Source organism: Passer domesticus, chromosome 11, assembly GCF_036417665.1.
Source record: "Passer domesticus isolate bPasDom1 chromosome 11, bPasDom1.hap1, whole genome shotgun sequence".
NCBI lineage: Eukaryota > Metazoa > Chordata > Aves > Passeriformes > Passeridae > Passer > Passer domesticus.
In genome coordinates, this window is record NC_087484.1 from 28,573,302 (window position 1) to 28,599,323 (window position 26,022).

Genomic DNA, 26,022 nt, shown 5'->3' on the forward strand with positions numbered 1-26,022 from the left:
CTGTGGCTGGTTGGACAGTGCGAAGTTCCTTCAGAATATGGACATCAGGGACCTGGCCTGGTGACTTTTGTTTCTCTGGGGAAAGGCCATAGTTCCTGGGCAGGTTCCGGTGGACCGTAGCGGCACGGTGCTTCTTAAAATTCCGAACATCTCAAGACATCTCCCAGAAGCAAGGCACAACCATAGGCAAGTGTGGCTGGTTTGACAGGGCCAAGTGCCTCCTGCAAATCGACATCAGGAACCTGGCCTGGTGACTTTTGTTTCTCTGGGGAAAGGTCATCATTCTTGTCCAGGGCCCGCTGGCCCGGAGTGGCCGGCGTAGTGCTGAAATTCCTCACGGTTGAGGATACCTCCCAGATGAAAGGAGGCCGCAGAGGAAACTGTGGCTGGTTTGACAGTGCCAAGTGCCTCCTGCAAACTGACATCAGGAACCTGGCCTGGTGACTTTTGTTTCTCAGGGGAAAGGCCATAGATGATGTGCAGTGCCCGGTGGCCCGGAGTGGCCGGCTGCCTGCTGAAATTCCGCACGGATGAGGATACCTCCCAGATGCAAGGTGCCCCCACAGGCAACTGTGGCTGGTTTGACAGTGCCAAGTGCCTCCTGCAAACTGACATCAGGAACCTGGCCTGGTGACTTTTCTTTCTCTGGGGAAAGGCCATGGTTCATGTCCAGGGCCGGGTGGCCCGGAGTGGCCAGCTGCCAGCTGAAATTCGTCACGGCTGAGGATACCTCCCAGACGCAAGGAGCCCCCAGAGGAGACTGTGGCTGGTTTGACAGTGCCAAGTGCCTCCTGCAAACTGACATCAGGAACCTGGCCTGGTGACTTTTGTTTCTCTGGGGAAAGGCCATTGTTCATGTCCAGGCCCGGGTGGCCCGGAGTGGCCAGCTGCCAGCTGAAATTCGTCACGGCTGAGGATACCTCCCAGACGCAAGGAGCCCCCAGAGGAGACTGTGGCTGGTTTGACAGTGCCAAGTGCCTCCTGCAAACTGACATCAGGAACCTGGCTTGGGGAGTTTTCTTTCTCTGGTGAAAGGCCAATGTACGTGTCCAGGGCCTGATGGCCCGGAGTGGCCGGCAGCCTGCTGAAATTCCGCACGTATGAGGATACATCCCAGATGCAAGGTGCCCCCACAGGCGACTGTGGCTGGTTTGACAGTGCCAAGTGCCTCCTGCAAACTGACATCAGGAACCTGGCCTGGTGACTTTTGTTTCTCTGGGGAAAGGCCATGGTTCATATACTGGGCACGTAGGACCGGAGAGGCCGGCTGCCTACTGAAATTCCGAACGGATCTGGATGCCGCCCAGATGCAAGGTGCCCCCACAGGCACCTGCGGTTGGTTTGAGAGTGCCAAGTGCCTCCTGCAAACTGACATCAGGAACCTGGCCTGGTGCTTTTGTTTCTCTGGGGAAAGGCCATTGTACGTTTCCTGGGCCTGGTGGCCCCTAGTGGCCGGCCGCCTGCTGAAATTCCGCATGGATCAGGATACCTCCCAGACCGAAAGTACCACCACAGGCAACTGTGGCTGGTTTGACAGTGCCAGGTGCCTCCTGCAAACTGACATCAGGACCCTGGCCTGGGGAGTTGTCTTTCTCAGAGGAAAAACCAGTGTTCTTGTCCCACGTCCTGTAGCCCGGAGTGGCCGGCTGCCTGCCGAAATTCTCAACGTCTCAATATATATCCTAGAAGCAAGGCGCCACAATAGGCAATTGTGGCGGATTGGACAGTGCCAAATGCCTCCTGCAAATTGACATCAGGAACATGGCATGCTGAGTTTTGCTTCTGTCAGAAAAAGTTCATGGTTCATGTCCAGGTTGAGGTGACCCGGCGTGGCAGGGTGTCTCTTAAAATTCCAAACATCTCAGGATGGCTCCCAGAATCAAGGCGCCACCACAGGCACCTGTGGGTGGTTGGACAGTGCCAAGTGCCTCCTGCAAACTGACGTCAGGAACTTGGCCTGGTGAGTTTTGTTTCTCACAGAAAAGGCCATCGTTGGTGTCCAGGGTCCGGTGGCCAGGAGAGGACTGGTGCCTGCTGAAATTGCGAACATCCCAATATACCAGCCTGAAGCAAGGTGCCACCAGAGGCAACTGTGGCTGGTTGGACAGTGCGAAGTTCCTTCAGAATATGGACATCAGGGACCTGGCCTGGTGACTTTTGTTTCTCTGGGGAAAGGCCATAGTTCCTGGGCAGGTTCCGGTGGACCGTAGCGGCACGGTGCTTCTTAAAATTCCGAACATCTCAAGACATCTCCCAGAAGCAAGGCACAACCATAGGCAAGTGTGGCTGGTTTGACAGGGCCAAGTGCCTCCTGCAAATCGACATCAGGAACCTGGCCTGGTGACTTTTGTTTCTCTGGGGAAAGGTCATCATTCTTGTCCAGGGCCCGCTGGCCCGGAGTGGCCGGCGTAGTGCTGAAATTCCTCACGGTTGAGGATACCTCCCAGATGAAAGGAGGCCGCAGAGGAAACTGTGGCTGGTTTGACAGTGCCAAGTGCCTCCTGCAAACTGACATCAGGAACCTGGCCTGGTGACTTTTGTTTCTCTGGGGAAAAGCCATGGTTCATATCCTCGACCTGTACGCCCGGAGTGGCCGGCTGCCTGCTGAAATTCCGCACGGATCAGGATACCTCCCAAATGGAAGGTGCTTCCACAGGCACCTGTGGCTGGTTTGACAGTGCCAAGTGCCTCCTTCAAACTGACATCAGGAACCTGGCCTGGTGACTTTTGTTTCTCTGGGCAAGCGCCATCATCCTTGTCCGAGGCCCGGTGGCCCGGCGTGGCCGGCAGCCTGCTGAAATTCCGAACCGATCAGGATACCTCCCAGACCGAAAACACCACCACAGGCAACAGTGGCTGGATTGACAGTGCCAAGTGCCTCCTGCAAACTGACATCAGGAACCTGGCCTGGTGACTTTTGTTTCTCTGGGGAAAGGCCATTGTACGTTTCCAGGGCCTGGTGGCCCCTAGTGGCCGGCCGCCTGCTGAAATTCCGCATGGATCAGGATACCTCCCAGACCGAAAGTACCACCACAGGCAACTGTGGCTGGTTTGACAGTGCCAGGTGCCTCCTGCAAACTGACATCAGGACCCTGGCCTGGGGAGTTGTCTTTATCAGAGGAAAAACCAGTGTTCTTGTCCCACGTCCTGTAGCCCGGAGTGGCCGGCTGCCTGCCGAAATTCTCAACGTCTCAATATACATCCTAGAAGCAAGGCGCCACAATAGGCAATTGTGGCGGATTGGACAGTGCCAAATGCCTCCTGCAAATTGACATCAGGAACATGGCATGCTGAGTTTTGCTTCTGTCAGAAAAAGTTCATGGTTCATGTCCAGGTTGAGGTGACCCGGCGTGGCAGGGTGTCTCTTAAAATTCCAAACATCTCAGGATGGCTCCCAGAATCAAGGCGCCACCACAGGCACCTGTGGGTGGTTGGACAGTGCCAAGTGCCTCCTGCAAACTGACGTCAGGAACTTGGCCTGGTGAGTTTTGTTTCTCACAGAAAAGGCCATCGTTGGTGTCCAGGGTCCGGTGGCCAGGAGAGGACTGGTGCCTGCTGAAATTGCGAACATCCCAATATACCAGCCTGAAGCAAGGTGCCACCAGAGGCAACTGTGGCTGGTTGGACAGTGCGAAGTTCCTTCAGAATATGGACATCAGGGACCTGGCCTGGTGACTTTTGTTTCTCTGGGGAAAGGCCATAGTTCCTGGGCAGGTTCCGGTGGACCGTAGCAGCACGGTGCTTCTTAAAATTTCGAACATCTCAAGACATCTCCCAGAAGCAAGGCACCACCATAGGCAAGTGTGGCTGGTTCGACAGGGCCAAGTGCCTCCTGCAAATCGACATCAGGAACCTGGCCTGGTGACTTTTGTTTCTCTGGGGAAAGGTCATCATTCTTGTCCGGGGCCCGCTGGCCCGGAGTAGCCGGCGTACTGCTGAAATTCCTCACGGTTGAGGATACCTCCCAGATGAAAGGAGGCCGCAGAGGAAACTGTGGCTGGTTTGACAGTGCCAAGTGCCTCCTGCAAACTGACATCAGGAACCTGGCCTGGTGACTTTTGTTTCTCAGGGGAAAGGCCATGGTTCATATCCTGGACCAGTTGGACCTGAGAGGCCAGCTGCCTGCTGAAATTCCGAACGGATCAGGATGCCGCCCAGATGCAAGGTGCCCCCAAAGGCACCTGCAGTTGGTTTGACAGTGCCAAGTGCCTCCTGCAAACTGACATCAGGAACCTGACCTGGTGAGTTTTGTTTCTCTGGGGAAAGGCCATAGATGATGTGCAGTGCCCGGTGGCCCGGAGAGGCCGGCTGCCTGCTGAAATTCCGCACGGATGAGGATACCTCCCAGATGCAAGGTGCCCCCACAGGCAACTGTGGCTGGTTTGACAGTGCCAAGTGCCTCCTGCAAACTGACATCAGGAACCTGGCCTGGTGACTCTTCTTTCTCTGGAGAAAGGCCATGGTTCATTTCCAGGGCCGGGTGGCCCGGAGTGGCCAGCTGCCAGCTGAAATTCGTCACGGCTGAGGATACCTCCCAGACGCAAGGAGCCCCCAGAGGAGACTGTGGCTGGTTTGACAGTGCCAAGTGCCTCCTGCAAACTGACATCAGGAACCTGGCCTGGTGACTTTTGTTTCTCTGGGGAAAGGCCATTGTACGTGTCCAGGGCCTGATGGCCCGGAGTGGCCAGCTGCCTGCTGAAATTCCGCACGGATCAGGATACCTCCCAGACCGAAACTACCACCACAGGCAACTGTGGCTGGTTTGACAGTACCAAGTGCCTCCTGCAAACTGACATCAGGAACCTGGCTTGGGGAGTTTTCTTTCTCTGGTGAAAGGCCAATGTACGTGTCCAGGGCCTGATGGCCCGGAGTGGCCGGCAGCCTGCTGAAATTCCGCACGTATGAGGATACATCCCAGATGCAAGGTGCCACCACAGGCGACTGTGGCTGGTTTGACAGTGCCAAGTGCCTCCTGCAAACTGACATCAGGAACCTGGCCTGGTGACTTTTGTTTCTCTGGGGAAAGGCCATGGTTCATATACTGGGCACGTAGGACCGGAGAGGCCGGCTGCCTACTGAAATTCCGAACGGATCTGGATGCCGCCCAGATGCAAGGTGCCCCCACAGGCACCTGCGGTTGGTTTGAGAGTGCCAAGTGCCTCCTGCAAACTGACATCAGGAACCTGGCCTGGTGATTTTGTTTCTCTGGTGAAAGGCCATGGTTCGTGGCCAGTGCCCGGTGGCCTGGAGTGGCCAGCTGCCTGCTGAAATTCCGCACGTATGAGGATACGTCCCAGATGCAAGGTGCCCCCACAGGCAACAGTGGCTGGATTGACAGTGCCAAGTGCCTCCTGCAAACTGACATCAGGAACCTGGCCTGGTGCTTTTGTTTCTCTGGGGAAAGGCCATTGTACGTTTCCTGGGCCTGGTGGCCCCTAGTGGCCGGCCGCCTGCTGAAATTCCCCATGGATCAGGATACCTCCCAGACCGAAAGTACCACCACAGGCAACTGTGGCTGGTTTGACAGTGCCAGGTGCCTCCTGCAAACTGACATCAGGACCCTGGCCTGGGGAGTTGTCTTTCTCAGAGGAAAAACCAGTGTTCTTGTCCCACGTCCTGTAGCCCGGAGTGGCCGGCTGCCTGCCGAAATTCTCAACGTCTCAATATACATCCTAGAAGCAAGGCGCCACAATAGGCAATTGTGGCGGATTGGACAGTGCCAAATGCCTCCTGCAAATTGACATCAGGAACATGGCATGCTGAGTTTTGCTTCTGTCAGAAAAAGTTCATGGTTCATGTCCAGGTTGAGGTGACCCGGCGTGGCAGGGTGTCTCTTAAAATTCCAAACATCTCAGGATGGCTCCCAGAATCAAGGCGCCACCACAGGCACCTGTGGGTGGTTGGACAGTGCCAAGTGCCTCCTGCAAACTGACGTCAGGAACCTGGCCTGGTGAGTTTTGTTTCTCACAGAAAAGGCCATCGTTGGTGTCCAGGGTCCGGTGGCCAGGAGAGGACTGGTGCCTGCTGAAATTGCGAACATCCCAATATACCAGCCTGAAGCAAGGTGCCACCAGAGGCAACTGTGGCTGGTTGGACAGTGCGAAGTTCCTTCAGAATATGGACATCAGGGACCTGGCCTGGTGACTTTTGTTTCTCTGGGGAAAGGCCATAGTTCCTGGGCAGGTTCCGGTGGACCGTAGCGGCACGGTGCTTCTTAAAATTCCGAACATCTCAAGACATCTCCCAGAAGCAAGGCACAACCATAGGCAAGTGTGGCTGGTTTGACAGGGCCAAGTGCCTCCTGCAAATCGACATCAGGAACCTGGCCTGGTGACTTTTGTTTCTCTGGGGAAAGGTCATCATTCTTGTCCAGGGCCCGCTGGCCCGGAGTGGCCGGCGTAGTGCTGAAATTCCTCACGGTTGAGGATACCTCCCAGATGAAAGGAGGCCGCAGAGGAAACTGTGGCTGGTTTGACAGTGCCAAGTGCCTCCTGCAAACTGACATCAGGAACCTGGCCTGGTGACTTTTGTTTCTCAGGGGAAAGGCCATAGATGATGTGCAGTGCCCGGTGGCCCGGAGTGGCCGGCTGCCTGCTGAAATTCCGCACGGATGAGGATACCTCCCAGATGCAAGGTGCCCCCACAGGCAACTGTGGCTGGTTTGACAGTGCCAAGTGCCTCCTGCAAACTGACATCAGGAACCTGGCCTGGTGACTTTTCTTTCTCTGGGGAAAGGCCATGGTTCATGTCCAGGGCCGGGTGGCCCGGAGTGGCCAGCTGCCAGCTGAAATTCGTCACGGCTGAGGATACCTCCCAGACGCAAGGAGCCCCCAGAGGAGACTGTGGCTGGTTTGACAGTGCCAAGTGCCTCCTGCAAACTGACATCAGGAACCTGGCCTGGTGACTTTTGTTTCTCTGGGGAAAGGCCATTGTTCATGTCCAGGCCCGGGTGGCCCGGAGTGGCCAGCTGCCAGCTGAAATTCGTCACGGCTGAGGATACCTCCCAGACGCAAGGAGCCCCCAGAGGAGACTGTGGCTGGTTTGACAGTGCCAAGTGCCTCCTGCAAACTGACATCAGGAACCTGGCTTGGGGAGTTTTCTTTCTCTGGTGAAAGGCCAATGTACGTGTCCAGGGCCTGATGGCCCGGAGTGGCCGGCAGCCTGCTGAAATTCCGCACGTATGAGGATACATCCCAGATGCAAGGTGCCCCCACAGGCGACTGTGGCTGGTTTGACAGTGCCAAGTGCCTCCTGCAAACTGACATCAGGAACCTGGCCTGGTGACTTTTGTTTCTCTGGGGAAAGGCCATGGTTCATATACTGGGCACGTAGGACCGGAGAGGCCGGCTGCCTACTGAAATTCCGAACGGATCTGGATGCCGCCCAGATGCAAGGTGCCCCCACAGGCACCTGCGGTTGGTTTGAGAGTGCCAAGTGCCTCCTGCAAACTGACATCAGGAACCTGGCCTGGTGCTTTTGTTTCTCTGGGGAAAGGCCATTGTACGTTTCCTGGGCCTGGTGGCCCCTAGTGGCCGGCCGCCTGCTGAAATTCCGCATGGATCAGGATACCTCCCAGACCGAAAGTACCACCACAGGCAACTGTGGCTGGTTTGACAGTGCCAGGTGCCTCCTGCAAACTGACATCAGGACCCTGGCCTGGGGAGTTGTCTTTCTCAGAGGAAAAACCAGTGTTCTTGTCCCACGTCCTGTAGCCCGGAGTGGCCGGCTGCCTGCCGAAATTCTCAACGTCTCAATATATATCCTAGAAGCAAGGCGCCACAATAGGCAATTGTGGCGGATTGGACAGTGCCAAATGCCTCCTGCAAATTGACATCAGGAACATGGCATGCTGAGTTTTGCTTCTGTCAGAAAAAGTTCATGGTTCATGTCCAGGTTGAGGTGACCCGGCGTGGCAGGGTGTCTCTTAAAATTCCAAACATCTCAGGATGGCTCCCAGAATCAAGGCGCCACCACAGGCACCTGTGGGTGGTTGGACAGTGCCAAGTGCCTCCTGCAAACTGACGTCAGGAACTTGGCCTGGTGAGTTTTGTTTCTCACAGAAAAGGCCATCGTTGGTGTCCAGGGTCCGGTGGCCAGGAGAGGACTGGTGCCTGCTGAAATTGCGAACATCCCAATATACCAGCCTGAAGCAAGGTGCCACCAGAGGCAACTGTGGCTGGTTGGACAGTGCGAAGTTCCTTCAGAATATGGACATCAGGGACCTGGCCTGGTGACTTTTGTTTCTCTGGGGAAAGGCCATAGTTCCTGGGCAGGTTCCGGTGGACCGTAGCGGCACGGTGCTTCTTAAAATTCCGAACATCTCAAGACATCTCCCAGAAGCAAGGCACAACCATAGGCAAGTGTGGCTGGTTTGACAGGGCCAAGTGCCTCCTGCAAATCGACATCAGGAACCTGGCCTGGTGACTTTTGTTTCTCTGGGGAAAGGTCATCATTCTTGTCCAGGGCCCGCTGGCCCGGAGTGGCCGGCGTAGTGCTGAAATTCCTCACGGTTGAGGATACCTCCCAGATGAAAGGAGGCCGCAGAGGAAACTGTGGCTGGTTTGACAGTGCCAAGTGCCTCCTGCAAACTGACATCAGGAACCTGGCCTGGTGACTTTTGTTTCTCAGGGGAAAGGCCATAGATGATGTGCAGTGCCCGGTGGCCCGGAGTGGCCGGCTGCCTGCTGAAATTCCGCACGGATGAGGATACCTCCCAGATGCAAGGTGCCCCCACAGGCAACTGTGGCTGGTTTGACAGTGCCAAGTGCCTCCTGCAAACTGACATCAGGAACCTGGCCTGGTGACTTTTCTTTCTCTGGGGAAAGGCCATGGTTCATGTCCAGGGCCGGGTGGCCCGGAGTGGCCAGCTGCCAGCTGAAATTCGTCACGGCTGAGGATACCTCCCAGACGCAAGGAGCCCCCAGAGGAGACTGTGGCTGGTTTGACAGTGCCAAGTGCCTCCTGCAAACTGACATCAGGAACCTGGCCTGGTGACTTTTGTTTCTCTGGGGAAAGGCCATTGTACGTGTCCAGGGCCTGATGGCCCGGAGTGGCCAGCTGCCTGCTGAAATTCCGCACGGATCAGGATACCTCCCAGACCGAAACTACCACCACAGGCAACTGTGGCTGGTTTGACAGTGCCAAGTGCCTCCTGCAAACTGACATCAGGAACCTGGCTTGGGGAGTTTTCTTTCTCTGGTGAAAGGCCAATGTACGTGTCCAGGGCCTGATGGCCCGGAGTGGCCGGCAGCCTGCTGAAATTCCGCACGTATGAGGATACATCCCAGATGCAAGGTGCCACCACAGGCGACTGTGGCTGGTTTGACAGTGCCAAGTGCCTCCTGCAAACTGACATCAGGAACCTGGCCTGGTGACTTTTGTTTCTCTGGGGAAAGGCCATGGTTCATATACTGGGCACGTAGGACCGGAGAGGCCGGCTGCCTACTGAAATTCCGAACGGATCTGGATGCCGCCCAGATGCAAGGTGCCCCCACAGGCACCTGCGGTTGGTTTGAGAGTGCCAAGTGCCTCCTGCAAACTGACATCAGGAACCTGGCCTGGTGATTTTGTTTCTCTGGTGAAAGGCCATCGTTCGTGGCCAGTGCCCGGTGGCCTGGAGTGGCCAGCTGCCTGCTGAAATTCCGCACGTATGAGGATACGTCCCAGATGCAAGGTGCCCCCACAGGCAACAGTGGCTGGATTGACAGTGCCAAGTGCCTCCTGCAAACTGACATCAGGAACCTGGCCTGGTGCTTTTGTTTCTCTGGGGAAAGGCCATTGTACGTTTCCAGGGCCTGGTGGCCCCTAGTGGCCGGCCGCCTGCTGAAATTCCCCATGGATCAGGATACCTCCCAGACCGAAAGTACCACCACAGGCAACTGTGGCTGGTTTGACAGTGCCAGGTGCCTCCTGCAAACTGACATCAGGACCCTGGCCTGGGGAGTTTTCTTTCTCAGAGGAAAAACCAGTGTTCTTGTCCCACGTCCTGTAGCCCGGAGTGGCCGGCTGCCTGCCGAAATTCTCAACGTCTCAATATACATCCTAGAAGCAAGGCGCCACAATAGGCAATTGTGGCGGATTGGACAGTGCCAAATGCCTCCTGCAAATTGACATCAGGAACATGGCATGCTGAGTTTTGCTTCTGTCAGAAAAAGTTCATGGTTCATGTCCAGGTTGAGGTGACCCGGCGTGGCAGGGTGTCTCTTAAAATTCCAAACATCTCAGGATGGCTCCCAGAATCAAGGCGCCACCACAGGCACCTGTGGGTGGTTGGACAGTGCCAAGTGCCTCCTGCAAACTGACGTCAGGAACTTGGCCTGGTGAGTTTTGTTTCTCACAGAAAAGGCCATCGTTGGTGTCCAGGGTCCGGTGGCCAGGAGAGGACTGGTGCCTGCTGAAATTGCGAACATCCCAATATACCAGCCTGAAGCAAGGTGCCACCAGAGGCAACTGTGGCTGGTTGGACAGTGCGAAGTTCCTTCAGAATATGGACATCAGGGACCTGGCCTGGTGACTTTTGTTTCTCTGGGGAAAGGCCATAGTTCCTGGGCAGGTTCCGGTGGACCGTAGCGGCACGGTGCTTCTTAAAATTCCGAACATCTCAAGACATCTCCCAGAAGCAAGGCACAACCATAGGCAAGTGTGGCTGGTTTGACAGGGCCAAGTGCCTCCTGCAAATCGACATCAGGAACCTGGCCTGGTGACTTTTGTTTCTCTGGGGAAAGGTCATCATTCTTGTCCAGGGCCCGCTGGCCCGGAGTGGCCGGCGTAGTGCTGAAATTCCTCACGGTTGAGGATACCTCCCAGATGAAAGGAGGCCGCAGAGGAAACAGTGGCTGGTTTGACAGTGCCAAGTGCCTCCTGCAAACTGACATCAGGAACCTGGCCTGGTGACTTTTGTTTCTCAGGGGAAAGGCCATAGATGATGTGCAGTGCCCGGTAGCCCGGAGTGGCCGGCTGCCTGCTGAAATTCCGCACGGATGAGGATACCTCCCAGATGCAAGGTGCCCCCACAGGCAACTGTGGCTGGTTTGACAGTGCCAAGTGCCTCCTGCAAACTGACATCAGGAACCTGGCCTGGTGCTTTTGTTTCTCTGGGGAAAGGCCATTGTACGTTTCCTGGGCCTGGTGGCCCCTAGTGGCCGGCCGCCTGCTGAAATTCCGCATGGATCAGGATACCTCCCAGACCGAAAGTACCACCACAGGCAACTGTGGCTGGTTTGACAGTGCCAGGTGCCTCCTGCAAACTGACATCAGGACCCTGGCCTGGGGAGTTGTCTTTCTCAGAGGAAAAACCAGTGTTCTTGTCCCACGTCCTGTAGCCCGGAGTGGCCGGCTGCCTGCCGAAATTCTCAACGTCTCAATATATATCCTAGAAGCAAGGCGCCACAATAGGCAATTGTGGCGGATTGGACAGTGCCAAATGCCTCCTGCAAATTGACATCAGGAACATGGCATGCTGAGTTTTGCTTCTGTCAGAAAAAGTTCATGGTTCATGTCCAGGTTGAGGTGACCCGGCGTGGCAGGGTGTCTCTTAAAATTCCAAACATCTCAGGATGGCTCCCAGAATCAAGGCGCCACCACAGGCACCTGTGGGTGGTTGGACAGTGCCAAGTGCCTCCTGCAAACTGACGTCAGGAACTTGGCCTGGTGAGTTTTGTTTCTCACAGAAAAGGCCATCGTTGGTGTCCAGGGTCCGGTGGCCAGGAGAGGACTGGTGCCTGCTGAAATTGCGAACATCCCAATATACCAGCCTGAAGCAAGGTGCCACCAGAGGCAACTGTGGCTGGTTGGACAGTGCGAAGTTCCTTCAGAATATGGACATCAGGGACCTGGCCTGGTGACTTTTGTTTCTCTGGGGAAAGGCCATAGTTCCTGGGCAGGTTCCGGTGGACCGTAGCGGCACGGTGCTTCTTAAAATTCCGAACATCTCAAGACATCTCCCAGAAGCAAGGCACAACCATAGGCAAGTGTGGCTGGTTTGACAGGGCCAAGTGCCTCCTGCAAATCGACATCAGGAACCTGGCCTGGTGACTTTTGTTTCTCTGGGGAAAGGTCATCATTCTTGTCCAGGGCCCGCTGGCCCGGAGTGGCCGGCGTAGTGCTGAAATTCCTCACGGTTGAGGATACCTCCCAGATGAAAGGAGGCCGCAGAGGAAACTGTGGCTGGTTTGACAGTGCCAAGTGCCTCCTGCAAACTGACATCAGGAACCTGGCCTGGTGACTTTTGTTTCTCAGGGGAAAGGCCATAGATGATGTGCAGTGCCCGGTGGCCCGGAGTGGCCGGCTGCCTGCTGAAATTCCGCACGGATCAGGATACCTCCCAGATGCAAGGTGCCCCCACAGGCAACTGTGGCTGGTTTGACAGTGCCAAGTGCCTCCTGCAAACTGACATCAGGAACCTGGCCTGGTGACTTTTCTTTCTCTGGGGAAAGGCCATGGTTCATGTCCAGGGCCGGGTGGCCCGGAGTGGCCAGCTGCCAGCTGAAATTCGTCACGGCTGAGGATACCTCCCAGACGCAAGGAGCCCCCAGAGGAGACTGTGGCTGGTTTGACAGTGCCAAGTGCCTCCTGCAAACTGACATCAGGAACCTGGCCTGGTGACTTTTGTTTCTCTGGGGAAAGGCCATTGTACGTGTCCAGGGCCTGATGGCCCGGAGTGGCCAGCTGCCTGCTGAAATTCCGCACGGATCAGGATACCTCCCAGACCGAAACTACCACCACAGGCAACTGTGGCTGGTTTGACAGTGCCAAGTGCCTCCTGCAAACTGACATCAGGAACCTGGCTTGGGGAGTTTTCTTTCTCTGGTGAAAGGCCAATGTACGTGTCCAGGGCCTGATGGCCCGGAGTGGCCGGCAGCCTGCTGAAATTCCGCACGTATGAGGATACATCCCAGATGCAAGGTGCCACCACAGGCGACTGTGGCTGGTTTGACAGTGCCAAGTGCCTCCTGCAAACTGACATCAGGAACCTGGCCTGGTGACTTTTGTTTCTCTGGGGAAAGGCCATGGTTCATATACTGGGCACGTAGGACCGGAGAGGCCGGCTGCCTACTGAAATTCCGAACGGATCTGGATGCCGCCCAGATGCAAGGTGCCCCCACAGGCACCTGCGGTTGGTTTGAGAGTGCCAAGTGCCTCCTGCAAACTGACATCAGGAACCTGGCCTGGTGATTTTGTTTCTCTGGTGAAAGGCCATGGTTCGTGGCCAGTGCCCGGTGGCCTGGAGTGGCCAGCTGCCTGCTGAAATTCCGCACGTATGAGGATACGTCCCAGATGCAAGGTGCCCCCACAGGCAACAGTGGCTGGATTGACAGTGCCAAGTGCCTCCTGCAAACTGACATCAGGAACCTGGCCTGGTGCTTTTGTTTCTCTGGGGAAAGGCCATTGTACGTTTCCAGGGCCTGGTGGCCCCTAGTGGCCGGCCGCCTGCTGAAATTCCCCATGGATCAGGATACCTCCCAGACCGAAAGTACCACCACAGGCAACTGTGGCTGGTTTGACAGTGCCAGGTGCCTCCTGCAAACTGACATCAGGACCCTGGCCTGGGGAGTTGTCTTTCTCAGAGGAAAAACCAGTGTTCTTGTCCCACGTCCTGTAGCCCGGAGTGGCCGGCTGCCTGCCGAAATTCTCAACGTCTCAATATACATCCTAGAAGCAAGGCGCCACAATAGGCAATTGTGGCGGATTGGACAGTGCCAAATGCCTCCTGCAAATTGACATCAGGAACATGGCATGCTGAGTTTTGCTTCTGTCAGAAAAAGTTCATGGTTCATGTCCAGGTTGAGGTGACCCGGCGTGGCAGGGTGTCTCTTAAAATTCCAAACATCTCAGGATGGCTCCCAGAATCAAGGCGCCACCACAGGCACCTGTGGGTGGTTGGACAGTGCCAAGTGCCTCCTGCAAACTGACGTCAGGAACTTGGCCTGGTGAGTTTTGTTTCTCACAGAAAAGGCCATCGTTGGTGTCCAGGGTCCGGTGGCCAGGAGAGGACTGGTGCCTGCTGAAATTGCGAACATCCCAATATACCAGCCTGAAGCAAGGTGCCACCAGAGGCAACTGTGGCTGGTTGGACAGTGCGAAGTTCCTTCAGAATATGGACATCAGGGACCTGGCCTGGTGACTTTTGTTTCTCTGGGGAAAGGCCATAGTTCCTGGGCAGGTTCCGGTGGACCGTAGCGGCACGGTGCTTCTTAAAATTCCGAACATCTCAAGACATCTCCCAGAAGCAAGGCACAACCATAGGCAAGTGTGGCTGGTTTGACAGGGCCAAGTGCCTCCTGCAAATCGACATCAGGAACCTGGCCTGGTGACTTTTGTTTCTCTGGGGAAAGGTCATCATTCTTGTCCAGGGCCCGCTGGCCCGGAGTGGCCGGCGTAGTGCTGAAATTCCTCACGGTTGAGGATACCTCCCAGATGAAAGGAGGCCGCAGAGGAAACAGTGGCTGGTTTGACAGTGCCAAGTGCCTCCTGCAAACTGACATCAGGAACCTGGCCTGGTGACTTTTGTTTCTCAGGGGAAAGGCCATAGATGATGTGCAGTGCCCGGTAGCCCGGAGTGGCCGGCTGCCTGCTGAAATTCCGCACGGATGAGGATACCTCCCAGATGCAAGGTGCCCCCACAGGCAACTGTGGCTGGTTTGACAGTGCCAAGTGCCTCCTGCAAACTGACATCAGGAACCTGGCCTGGTGCTTTTGTTTCTCTGGGGAAAGGCCATTGTACGTTTCCTGGGCCTGGTGGCCCCTAGTGGCCGGCCGCCTGCTGAAATTCCGCATGGATCAGGATACCTCCCAGACCGAAAGTACCACCACAGGCAACTGTGGCTGGTTTGACAGTGCCAGGTGCCTCCTGCAAACTGACATCAGGACCCTGGCCTGGGGAGTTGTCTTTCTCAGAGGAAAAACCAGTGTTCTTGTCCCACGTCCTGTAGCCCGGAGTGGCCGGCTGCCTGCCGAAATTCTCAACGTCTCAATATACATCCTAGAAGCAAGGCGCCACAATAGGCAATTGTGGCGGATTGGACAGTGCCAAATGCCTCCTGCAAATTGACATCAGGAACATGGCATGCTGAGTTTTGCTTCTGTCAGAAAAAGTTCATGGTTCATGTCCAGGTTGAGGTGACCCGGCGTGGCAGGGTGTCTCTTAAAATTCCAAACATCTCAGGATGGCTCCCAGAATCAAGGCGCCACCACAGGCACCTGTGGGTGGTTGGACAGTGCCAAGTGCCTCCTGCAAACTGACGTCAGGAACTTGGCCTGGTGAGTTTTGTTTCTCACAGAAAAGGCCATCGTTGGTGTCCAGGGTCCGGTGGCCAGGAGAGGACTGGTGCCTGCTGAAATTGCGAACATCCCAATATACCAGCCTGAAGCAAGGTGCCACCAGAGGCAACTGTGGCTGGTTGGACAGTGCGAAGTTCCTTCAGAATATGGACATCAGGGACCTGGCCTGGTGACTTTTGTTTCTCTGGGGAAAGGCCATAGTTCCTGGGCAGGTTCCGGTGGACCGTAGCGGCACGGTGCTTCTTAAAATTCCGAACATCTCAAGACATCTCCCAGAAGCAAGGCACAACCATAGGCAAGTGTGGCTGGTTTGACAGGGCCAAGTGCCTCCTGCAAATCGACATCAGGAACCTGGCCTGGTGACTTTTGTTTCTCTGGGGAAAGGTCATCATTCTTGTCCAGGGCCCGCTGGCCCGGAGTGGCCGGCGTAGTGCTGAAATTCCTCACGGTTGAGGATACCTCCCAGATGAAAGGAGGCCGCAGAGGAAACTGTGGCTGGTTTGACAGTGCCAAGTGCCTCCTGCAAACTGACATCAGGAACCTGGCCTGGTGACTTTTGTTTCTCAGGGGAAAGGCCATAGATGATGTGCAGTGCCCGGTGGCCCGGAGTGGCCGGCTGCCTGCTGAAATTCCGCACGGATGAGGATACCTCCCAGATGCAAGGTGCCCCCACAGGCAACTGTGGCTGGTTTGAGAGTGCCAAGTGCCTCCTGCAAACTGACATCAGGAACCTGGCCTGGTGACTTTTCTTTCTCTGGGGAAAGGCCATGGTTCATGTCCAGGGCCGGGTGGCCCGGAGTGGCCAGCTGCCAGCTGAAATTCGTCACGGCTGAGGATACCTCCCAGACGCAAGGAGCCCCCAGAGGAGACTGTGGCTGGTTTGACAGTGCCAAGTGCCTCCTGCAAACTGACATCAGGAACCTGGCCTGGTGACTTTTGTTTCTCTGGGGAAAGGCCATTGTACGTGTCCAGGGCCTGATGGCCCGGAGTGGCCAGCTGCCTGCTGAAATTCCGCACGGATCAGGATACCTCCCAGACCGAAACTACCACCACAGGCAACTGTGGCTGGTTTGACAGTGCCAAGTGCCTCCTGCAAACTGACATCAGGAACCTGGCTTGGGGAGTTTTCTTTCTCTGGTGAAAGGCCAATGTACGTGTCCAGGGCCTGATGGCCCGGAGTGGCCGGCAGCCTGCTGAAATTCCGCACGTATGAGGATACATCCCAGATGCAAGGTGCCACCACAGGCGACTGTGGCTGGTTTGACAGTGCCAAGTGCCTCCTGCAAACTGACATCAGGAACCTGGCCTGGTGACTTTTGTTTCTCTGGGGAAAGGCCATGGTTCATATACTGGGCACGTAGGACCGGAGAGGCCGGCTGCCTACTGAAATTCCGAACGGATCTGGATGCCGCCCAGATGCAAGGTGCCCCCACAGGCACCTGCGGTTGGTTTGAGAGTGCCAAGTGCCTCCTGCAAACTGACATCAGGAACCTGGCCTGGTGATTTTGTTTCTCTGGTGAAAGGCCATGGTTCGTGGCCAGTGCCCGGTGGCCTGGAGTGGCCAGCTGCCTGCTGAAATTCCGCACGTATGAGGATACGTCCCAGATGCAAGGTGCCCCCACAGGCAACAGTGGCTGGATTGACAGTGCCAAGTGCCTCCTGCAAACTGACATCAGGAACCTGGCCTGGTGCTTTTGTTTCTCTGGGGAAAGGCCATTGTACGTTTCCTGGGCCTGGTGGCCCCTAGTGGCCGGCCGCCTGCTGAAATTCCCCATGGATCAGGATACCTCCCAGACCGAAAGTACCACCACAGGCAACTGTGGCTGGTTTGACAGTGCCAGGTGCCTCCTGCAAACTGACATCAGGACCCTGGCCTGGGGAGTTGTCTTTCTCAGAGGAAAAACCAGTGTTCTTGTCCCACGTCCTGTAGCCCGGAGTGGCCGGCTGCCTGCCGAAATTCTCAACGTCTCAATATACATCCTAGAAGCAAGGCGCCACAATAGGCAATTGTGGCGGATTGGACAGTGCCAAATGCCTCCTGCAAATTGACATCAGGAACATGGCATGCTGAGTTTTGCTTCTGTCAGAAAAAGTTCATGGTTCATGTCCAGGTTGAGGTGACCCGGCGTGGCAGGGTGTCTCTTAAAATTCCAAACATCTCAGGATGGCTCCCAGAATCAAGGCGCCACCACAGGCACCTGTGGGTGGTTGGACAGTGCCAAGTGCCTCCTGCAAACTGACGTCAGGAACTTGGCCTGGTGAGTTTTGTTTCTCACAGAAAAGGCCATCGTTGGTGTCCAGGGTCCGGTGGCCAGGAGAGGACTGGTGCCTGCTGAAATTGCGAACATCCCAATATACCAGCCTGAAGCAAGGTGCCACCAGAGGCAACTGTGGCTGGTTGGACAGTGCGAAGTTCCTTCAGAATATGGACATCAGGGACCTGGCCTGGTGACTTTTGTTTCTCTGGGGAAAGGCCATAGTTCCTGGGCAGGTTCCGGTGGACCGTAGCGGCACGGTGCTTCTTAAAATTCCGAACATCTCAAGACATCTCCCAGAAGCAAGGCACAACCATAGGCAAGTGTGGCTGGTTCGACAGGGCCAAGTGCCTCCTGCAAATCGACATCAGGAACCTGGCCTGGTGACTTTTGTTTCTCTGGGGAAAGGTCATCATTCTTGTCCAGGGCCCGCTGGCCCGGAGTGGCCGGCGTAGTGCTGAAATTCCTCACGGTTGAGGATACCTCCCAGATGAAAGGAGGCCGCAGAGGAAACTGTGGCTGGTTTGACAGTGCCAAGTGCCTCCTGCAAACTGACATCAGGAACCTGGCCTGGTGACTTTTGTTTCTCAGGGGAAAGGCCATAGATGATGTGCAGTGCCCGGTGGCCCGGAGTGGCCGGCTGCCTGCTGAAATTCCGCACGGATGAGGATACCTCCCAGATGCAAGGTGCCCCCACAGGCAACTGTGGCTGGTTTGACAGTGCCAAGTGCCTCCTGCAAACTGACATCAGGAACCTGGCCTGGTGACTTTTGTTTCTCTGGGGAAAGGCCATTGTTCATGTCCAGGCCCGGGTGGCCCGGAGTGGCCAGCTGCCAGCTGAAATTCGTCACGGCTGAGGATACCTCCCAGACGCAAGGAGCCCCCAGAGGAGACTGTGGCTGGTTTGACAGTGCCAAGTGCCTCCTGCAAACTGACATCAGGAACCTGGCTTGGGGAGTTTTCTTTCTCTGGTGAAAGGCCAATGTACGTGTCCAGGGCCTGATGGCCCGGAGTGGCCGGCAGCCTGCTGAAATTCCGCACGTATGAGGATACATCCCAGATGCAAGGTGCCCCCACAGGCGACTGTGGCTGGTTTGACAGTGCCAAGTGCCTCCTGCAAACTGACATCAGGAACCTGGCCTGGTGACTTTTGTTTCTCTGGGGAAAGGCCATGGTTCATATACTGGGCACGTAGGACCGGAGAGGCCGGCTGCCTACTGAAATTCCGAACGGATCTGGATGCCGCCCAGATGCAAGGTGCCCCCACAGGCACCTGCGGTTGGTTTGAGAGTGCCAAGTGCCTCCTGCAAACTGACATCAGGAACCTGGCCTGGTGCTTTTGTTTCTCTGGGGAAAGGCCATTGTACGTTTCCTGGGCCTGGTGGCCCCTAGTGGCCGGCCGCCTGCTGAAATTCCGCATGGATCAGGATACCTCCCAGACCGAAAGTACCACCACAGGCAACTGTGGCTGGTTTGACAGTGCCAGGTGCCTCCTGCAAACTGACATCAGGACCCTGGCCTGGGGAGTTGTCTTTCTCAGAGGAAAAACCAGTGTTCTTGTCCCACGTCCTGTAGCCCGGAGTGGCCGGCTGCCTGCCGAAATTCTCAACGTCTCAATATATATCCTAGAAGCAAGGCGCCACAATAGGCAATTGTGGCGGATTGGACAGTGCCAAATGCCTCCTGCAAATTGACATCAGGAACATGGCATGCTGAGTTTTGCTTCTGTCAGAAAAAGTTCATGGTTCATGTCCAGGTTGAGGTGACCCGGCGTGGCAGGGTGTCTCTTAAAATTCCAAACATCTCAGGATGGCTCCCAGAATCAAGGCGCCACCACAGGCACCTGTGGGTGGTTGGACAGTGCCAAGTGCCTCCTGCAAACTGACGTCAGGAACTTGGCCTGGTGAGTTTTGTTTCTCACAGAAAAGGCCATCGTTGGTGTCCAGGGTCCGGTGGCCAGGAGAGGACTGGTGCCTGCTGAAATTGCGAACATCCCAATATACCAGCCTGAAGCAAGGTGCCACCAGAGGCAACTGTGGCTGGTTGGACAGTGCGAAGTTCCTTCAGAATATGGACATCAGGGACCTGGCCTGGTGACTTTTGTTTCTCTGGGGAAAGGCCATAGTTCCTGGGCAGGTTCCGGTGGACCGTAGCGGCACGGTGCTTCTTAAAATTCCGAACATCTCAAGACATCTCCCAGAAGCAAGGCACAACCATAGGCAAGTGTGGCTGGTTTGACAGGGCCAAGTGCCTCCTGCAAATCGACATCAGGAACCTGGCCTGGTGACTTTTGTTTCTCTGGGGAAAGGTCATCATTCTTGTCCAGGGCCCGCTGGCCCGGAGTGGCCGGCGTAGTGCTGAAATTCCTCACGGTTGAGGATACCTCCCAGATGAAAGGAGGCCGCAGAGGAAACAGTGGCTGGTTTGACAGTGTCAAGTGCCTCCTGCAAACTGACATCAGGAACCTGGCCTGGTGACTTTTGTTTCTCAGGGGAAAGGCCATAGATGATGTGCAGTGCCCGGTAGCCCGGAGTGGCCGGCTGCCTGCTGAAATTCCGCACGGATGAGGATACGTCCCAGATGCAAGGTGCCCCCACAGGCAACTGTGGCTGGTTTGACAGTGCCAAGTGCCTCCTGCAAACTGACATCAGGAACCTGGCCTGGTGCTTTTGTTTCTCTGGGGAAAGGCCATTGTACGTTTCCTGGGCCTGGTGGCCCCTAGTGGCCGGCCGCCTGCTGAAATTCCGCATGGATCAGGATACCTCCCAGACCGAAAGTACCACCACAGGCAACTGTGGCTGGTTTGACAGTGCCAGGTGCCTCCTGCAAACTGACATCAGGACCCTGGCCTGGGGAGTTGTCTTTCTCAGAGGAAAAACCAGTGTTCTTGTCCCACGTCCTGTAGCCCGGAGTGGCCGGCTGCCTGCCGAAATTCTCAACGTCTCAATATACATCCTAGAAGCAAGGCGCCACAATAGGCAATTGTGGCGGATTGGACAGTGCCAAATGCCTCCTGCAAATTGACATCAGGAACATGGCATGCTGAGTTTTGCTTCTGTCAGAAAAAGTTCATGGTTCATGTCCAGGTTGAGGTGACCCGGCGTGGCAGGGTGTCTCTTAAAATTCCAAACATCTCAGGATGGCTCCCAGAATCAAGGCGCCACCACAGGCACCTGTGGGTGGTTGGACAGTGCCAAGTGCCTCCTGCAAACTGACGTCAGGAACTTGGCCTGGTGAGTTTTGTTTCTCACAGAAAAGGCCATCGTTGGTGTCCAGGGTCCGGTGGCCAGGAGAGGACTGGTGCCTGCTGAAATTGCGAACATCCCAATATACCAGCCTGAAGCAAGGTGCCACCAGAGGCAACTGTGGCTGGTTGGACAGTGCGAAGTTCCTTCAGAATATGGACATCAGGGACCTGGCCTGGTGACTTTTGTTTCTCTGGGGAAAGGCCATAGTTCCTGGGCAGGTTCCGGTGGACCGTAGCGGCACGGTGCTTCTTAAAATTCCGAACATCTCAAGACATCTCCCAGAAGCAAGGCACAACCATAGGCAAGTGTGGCTGGTTTGACAGGGCCAAGTGCCTCCTGCAAATCGACATCAGGAACCTGGCCTGGTGACTTTTGTTTCTCTGGGGAAAGGTCATCATTCTTGTCCAGGGCCCGCTGGCCCGGAGTGGCCGGCGTAGTGCTGAAATTCCTCACGGTTGAGGATACCTCCCAGATGAAAGGAGGCCGCAGAGGAAACTGTGGCTGGTTTGACAGTGCCAAGTGCCTCCTGCAAACTGACATCAGGAACCTGGCCTGGTGACTTTTGTTTCTCAGGGGAAAGGCCATAGATGATGTGCAGTGCCCGGTGGCCCGGAGTGGCCGGCTGCCTGCTGAAATTCCGCACGGATGAGGATACCTCCCAGATGCAAGGTGCCCCCACAGGCAACTGTGGCTGGTTTGACAGTGCCAAGTGCCTCCTGCAAACTGACATCAGGAACCTGGCCTGGTGACTTTTCTTTCTCTGGGGAAAGGCCATGGTTCATGTCCAGGGCCGGGTGGCCCGGAGTGGCCAGCTGCCAGCTGAAATTCGTCACGGCTGAGGATACCTCCCAGACGCAAGGAGCCCCCAGAGGAGACTGTGGCTGGTTTGACAGTGCCAAGTGCCTCCTGCAAACTGACATCAGGAACCTGGCCTGGTGACTTTTGTTTCTCTGGGGAAAGGCCATTGTTCATGTCCAGGCCCGGGTGGCCCGGAGTGGCCAGCTGCCAGCTGAAATTCGTCACGGCTGAGGATACCTCCCAGACGCAAGGAGCCCCCAGAGGAGACTGTGGCTGGTTTGACAGTGCCAAGTGCCTCCTGCAAACTGACATCAGGAACCTGGCTTGGGGAGTTTTCTTTCTCTGGTGAAAGGCCAATGTACGTGTCCAGGGCCTGATGGCCCGGAGTGGCCGGCAGCCTGCTGAAATTCCGCACGTATGAGGATACATCCCAGATGCAAGGTGCCCCCACAGGCGACTGTGGCTGGTTTGACAGTGCCAAGTGCCTCCTGCAAACTGACATCAGGAACCTGGCCTGGTGACTTTTGTTTCTCTGGGGAAAGGCCATGGTTCATATACTGGGCACGTAGGACCGGAGAGGCCGGCTGCCTACTGAAATTCCGAACGGATCTGGATGCCGCCCAGATGCAAGGTGCCCCCACAGGCACCTGCGGTTGGTTTGAGAGTGCCAAGTGCCTCCTGCAAACTGACATCAGGAACCTGGCCTGGTGATTTTGTTTCTCTGGTGAAAGGCCATGGTTCGTGGCCAGTGCCCGGTGGCCTGGAGTGGCCAGCTGCCTGCTGAAATTCCGCACGTATGAGGATACGTCCCAGATGCAAGGTGCCCCCACAGGCAACAGTGGCTGGATTGACAGTGCCAAGTGCCTCCTGCAAACTGACATCAGGAACCTGGCCTGGTGCTTTTGTTTCTCTGGGGAAAGGCCATTGTACGTTTCCTGGGCCTGGTGGCCCCTAGTGGCCGGCCGCCTGCTGAAATTCCGCATGGATCAGGATACCTCCCAGACCGAAAGTACCACCACAGGCAACTGTGGCTGGTTTGACAGTGCCAGGTGCCTCCTGCAAACTGACATCAGGACCCTGGCCTGGGGAGTTGTCTTTCTCAGAGGAAAAACCAGTGTTCTTGTCCCACGTCCTGTAGCCCGGAGTGGCCGGCTGCCTGCCGAAATTCTCAACGTCTCAATATACATCCTAGAAGCAAGGCGCCACAATAGGCAATTGTGGCGGATTGGACAGTGCCAAATGCCTCCTGCAAATTGACATCAGGAACATGGCCTGCTGAGTTTTGCTTCTGTCAGAAAAAGTTCATGGTTCATGTCCAGGTTGAGGTGACCCGGCGTGGCAGGGTGTCTCTTAAAATTCCAAACATCTCAGGATGGCTCCCAGAATCAAGGCGCCACCACAGGCACCTGTGGGTGGTTGGACAGTGCCAAGTGCCTCCTGCAAACTGACGTCAGGAACTTGGCCTGGTGAGTTTTGTTTCTCACAGAAAAGGCCATCGTTGGTGTCCAGGGTCCGGTGGCCAGGAGAGGACTGGTGCCTGCTGAAATTGCGAACATCCCAATATACCAGCCTGAAGCAAGGTGCCACCAGAGGCAACTGTGGCTGGTTGGACAGTGCGAAGTTCCTTCAGAATATGGACATCAGGGACCTGGCCTGGTGACTTTTGTTTCTCTGGGGAAAGGCCATAGTTCCTGGGCAGGTTCCGGTGGACCGTAGCGGCACGGTGCTTCTTAAAATTCCGAACATCTCAAGACATCTCCCAGAAGCAAGGCACAACCATAGGCAAGTGTGGCTGGTTTGACAGGGCCAAGTGCCTCCTGCAAATCGACATCAGGAACCTGGCCTGGTGACTTTTGTTTCTCTGGGGAAAGGTCATCATTCTTGTCCAGGGCCCGCTGGCCCGGAGTGGCCGGCGTAGTGCTGAAATTCCTCACGGTTGAGGATACCTCCCAGATGAAAGGAGGCCGCAGAGGAAACTGTGGCTGGTTTGACAGTGCCAAGTGCCTCCTGCAAACTGACATCAGGAACCTGGCCTGGTGACTTTTGTTTCTCAGGGGAAAGGCCATAGATGATGTGCAGTGCCCGGTGGCCCGGAGTGGCCGGCTGCCTGCTGAAATTCCGCACGGATGAGGATACCTCCCAGATGCAAGGTGCCCCCACAGGCAACTGTGGCTGGTTTGACAGTGCCAAGTGCCTCCTTCAAACTGACATCAGGAACCTGGCCTGGTGACTTTTCTTTCTCTGGGGAAAGGCCATGGTTCATGTCCAGGGCCGGGTGGCCCGGAGTGGCCAGCTGCCAGCTGAAATTCGTCACGGCTGAGGATACCTCCCAGACGCAAGGAGCCCCCAGAGGAGACTGTGGCTGGTTTGACAGTGCCAAGTGCCTCCTGCAAACTGACATCAGGAACCTGGCCTGGTGACTTTTGTTTCTCTGGGGAAAGGCCATTGTTCATGTCCAGGCCCGGGTGGCCCGGAGTGGCCAGCTGCCAGCTGAAATTCGTCACGGCTGAGGATACCTCCCAGACGCAAGGAGCCCCCAGAGGAGACTGTGGCTGGTTTGACAGTGCCAAGTGCCTCCTGCAAACTGACATCAGGAACCTGGCTTGGGGAGTTTTCTTTCTCTGGTGAAAGGCCAATGTACGTGTCCAGGGCCTGATGGCCCGGAGTGGCCGGCAGCCTGCTGAAATTCCGCACGTATGAGGATACATCCCAGATGCAAGGTGCCCCCACAGGCGACTGTGGCTGGTTTGACAGTGCCAAGTGCCTCCTGCAAACTGACATCAGGAACCTGGCCTGGTGACTTTTGTTTCTCTGGGGAAAGGCCATGGTTCATATACTGGGCACGTAGGACCGGAGAGGACGGCTGCCTACTGAAATTCCGAACGGATCTGGATGCCGCCCAGATGCAAGGTGCCCCCACAGGCACCTGCGGTTGGTTTGAGAGTGCCAAGTGCCTCCTGCAAACTGACATCAGGAACCTGGCCTGGTGATTTTGTTTCTCTGGTGAAAGGCCATGGTTCGTGGCCAGTGCCCGGTGGCCTGGAGTGGCCAGCTGCCTGCTGAAATTCCGCACGTATGAGGATACGTCCCAGATGCAAGGTGCCCCCACAGGCAACAGTGGCTGGATTGACAGTGCCAAGTGCCTCCTGCAAACTGACATCAGGAACCTGGCCTGGTGCTTTTGTTTCTCTGGGGAAAGGCCATTGTACGTTTCCTGGGCCTGGTGGCCCCTAGTGGCCGGCCGCCTGCTGAAATTCCGCATGGATCAGGATACCTCCCAGACCGAAAGTACCACCACAGGCAACTGTGGCTGGTTTGACAGTGCCAGGTGCCTCCTGCAAACTGACATCAGGACCCTGGCCTGGGGAGTTGTCTTTCTCAGAGGAAAAACCAGTGTTCTTGTCCCACGTCCTGTAGCCCGGAGTGGCCGGCTGCCTGCCGAAATTCTCAACGTCTCAATATACATCCTAGAAGCAAGGCGCCACAATAGGCAATTGTGGCGGATTGGACAGTGCCAAATGCCTCCTGCAAATTGACATCAGGAACATGGCCTGCTGAGTTTTGCTTCTGTCAGAAAAAGTTCATGGTTCATGTCCAGGTTGAGGTGACCCGGCGTGGCAGGGTGTCTCTTAAAATTCCAAACATCTCAGGATGGCTCCCAGAATCAAGGCGCCACCACAGGCACCTGTGGGTGGTTGGACAGTGCCAAGTGCCTCCTGCAAACTGACGTCAGGAACTTGGCCTGGTGACTTTTGTTTCTCACAGAAAAGGCCATCGTTGGTGTCCAGGGTCCGGTGGCCAGGAGAGGACTGGTGCCTGCTGAAATTGCGAACATCCCAATATACCAGCCTGAAGCAAGGTGCCACCAGAGGCAACTGTGGCTGGTTGGACAGTGCGAAGTTCCTTCAGAATATGGACATCAGGGACCTGGCCTGGTGACTTTTGTTTCTCTGGGGAAAGGCCATAGTTCCTGGGCAGGTTCCGGTGGACCGTAGCGGCACGGTGCTTCTTAAAATTCCGAACATCTCAAGACATCTCCCAGAAGCAAGGCACAACCATAGGCAAGTGTGGCTGGTTTGACAGGGCCAAGTGCCTCCTGCAAATCGACATCAGGAACCTGGCCTGGTGACTTTTGTTTCTCTGGGGAAAGGTCATCATTCTTGTCCAGGGCCCGCTGGCCCGGAGTGGCCGGCGTAGTGCTGAAATTCCTCACGGTTGAGGATACCTCCCAGATGAAAGGAGGCCGCAGAGGAAACTGTGGCTGGTTTGACAGTGCCAAGTGCCTCCTGCAAACTGACATCAGGAACCTGGCCTGGTGACTTTTGTTTCTCAGGGGAAAGGCCATAGATGATGTGCAGTGCCCGGTGGCCCGGAGTGGCCGGCTGCCTGCTGAAATTCCGCACGGATGAGGATACCTCCCAGATGCAAGGTGCCCCCACAGG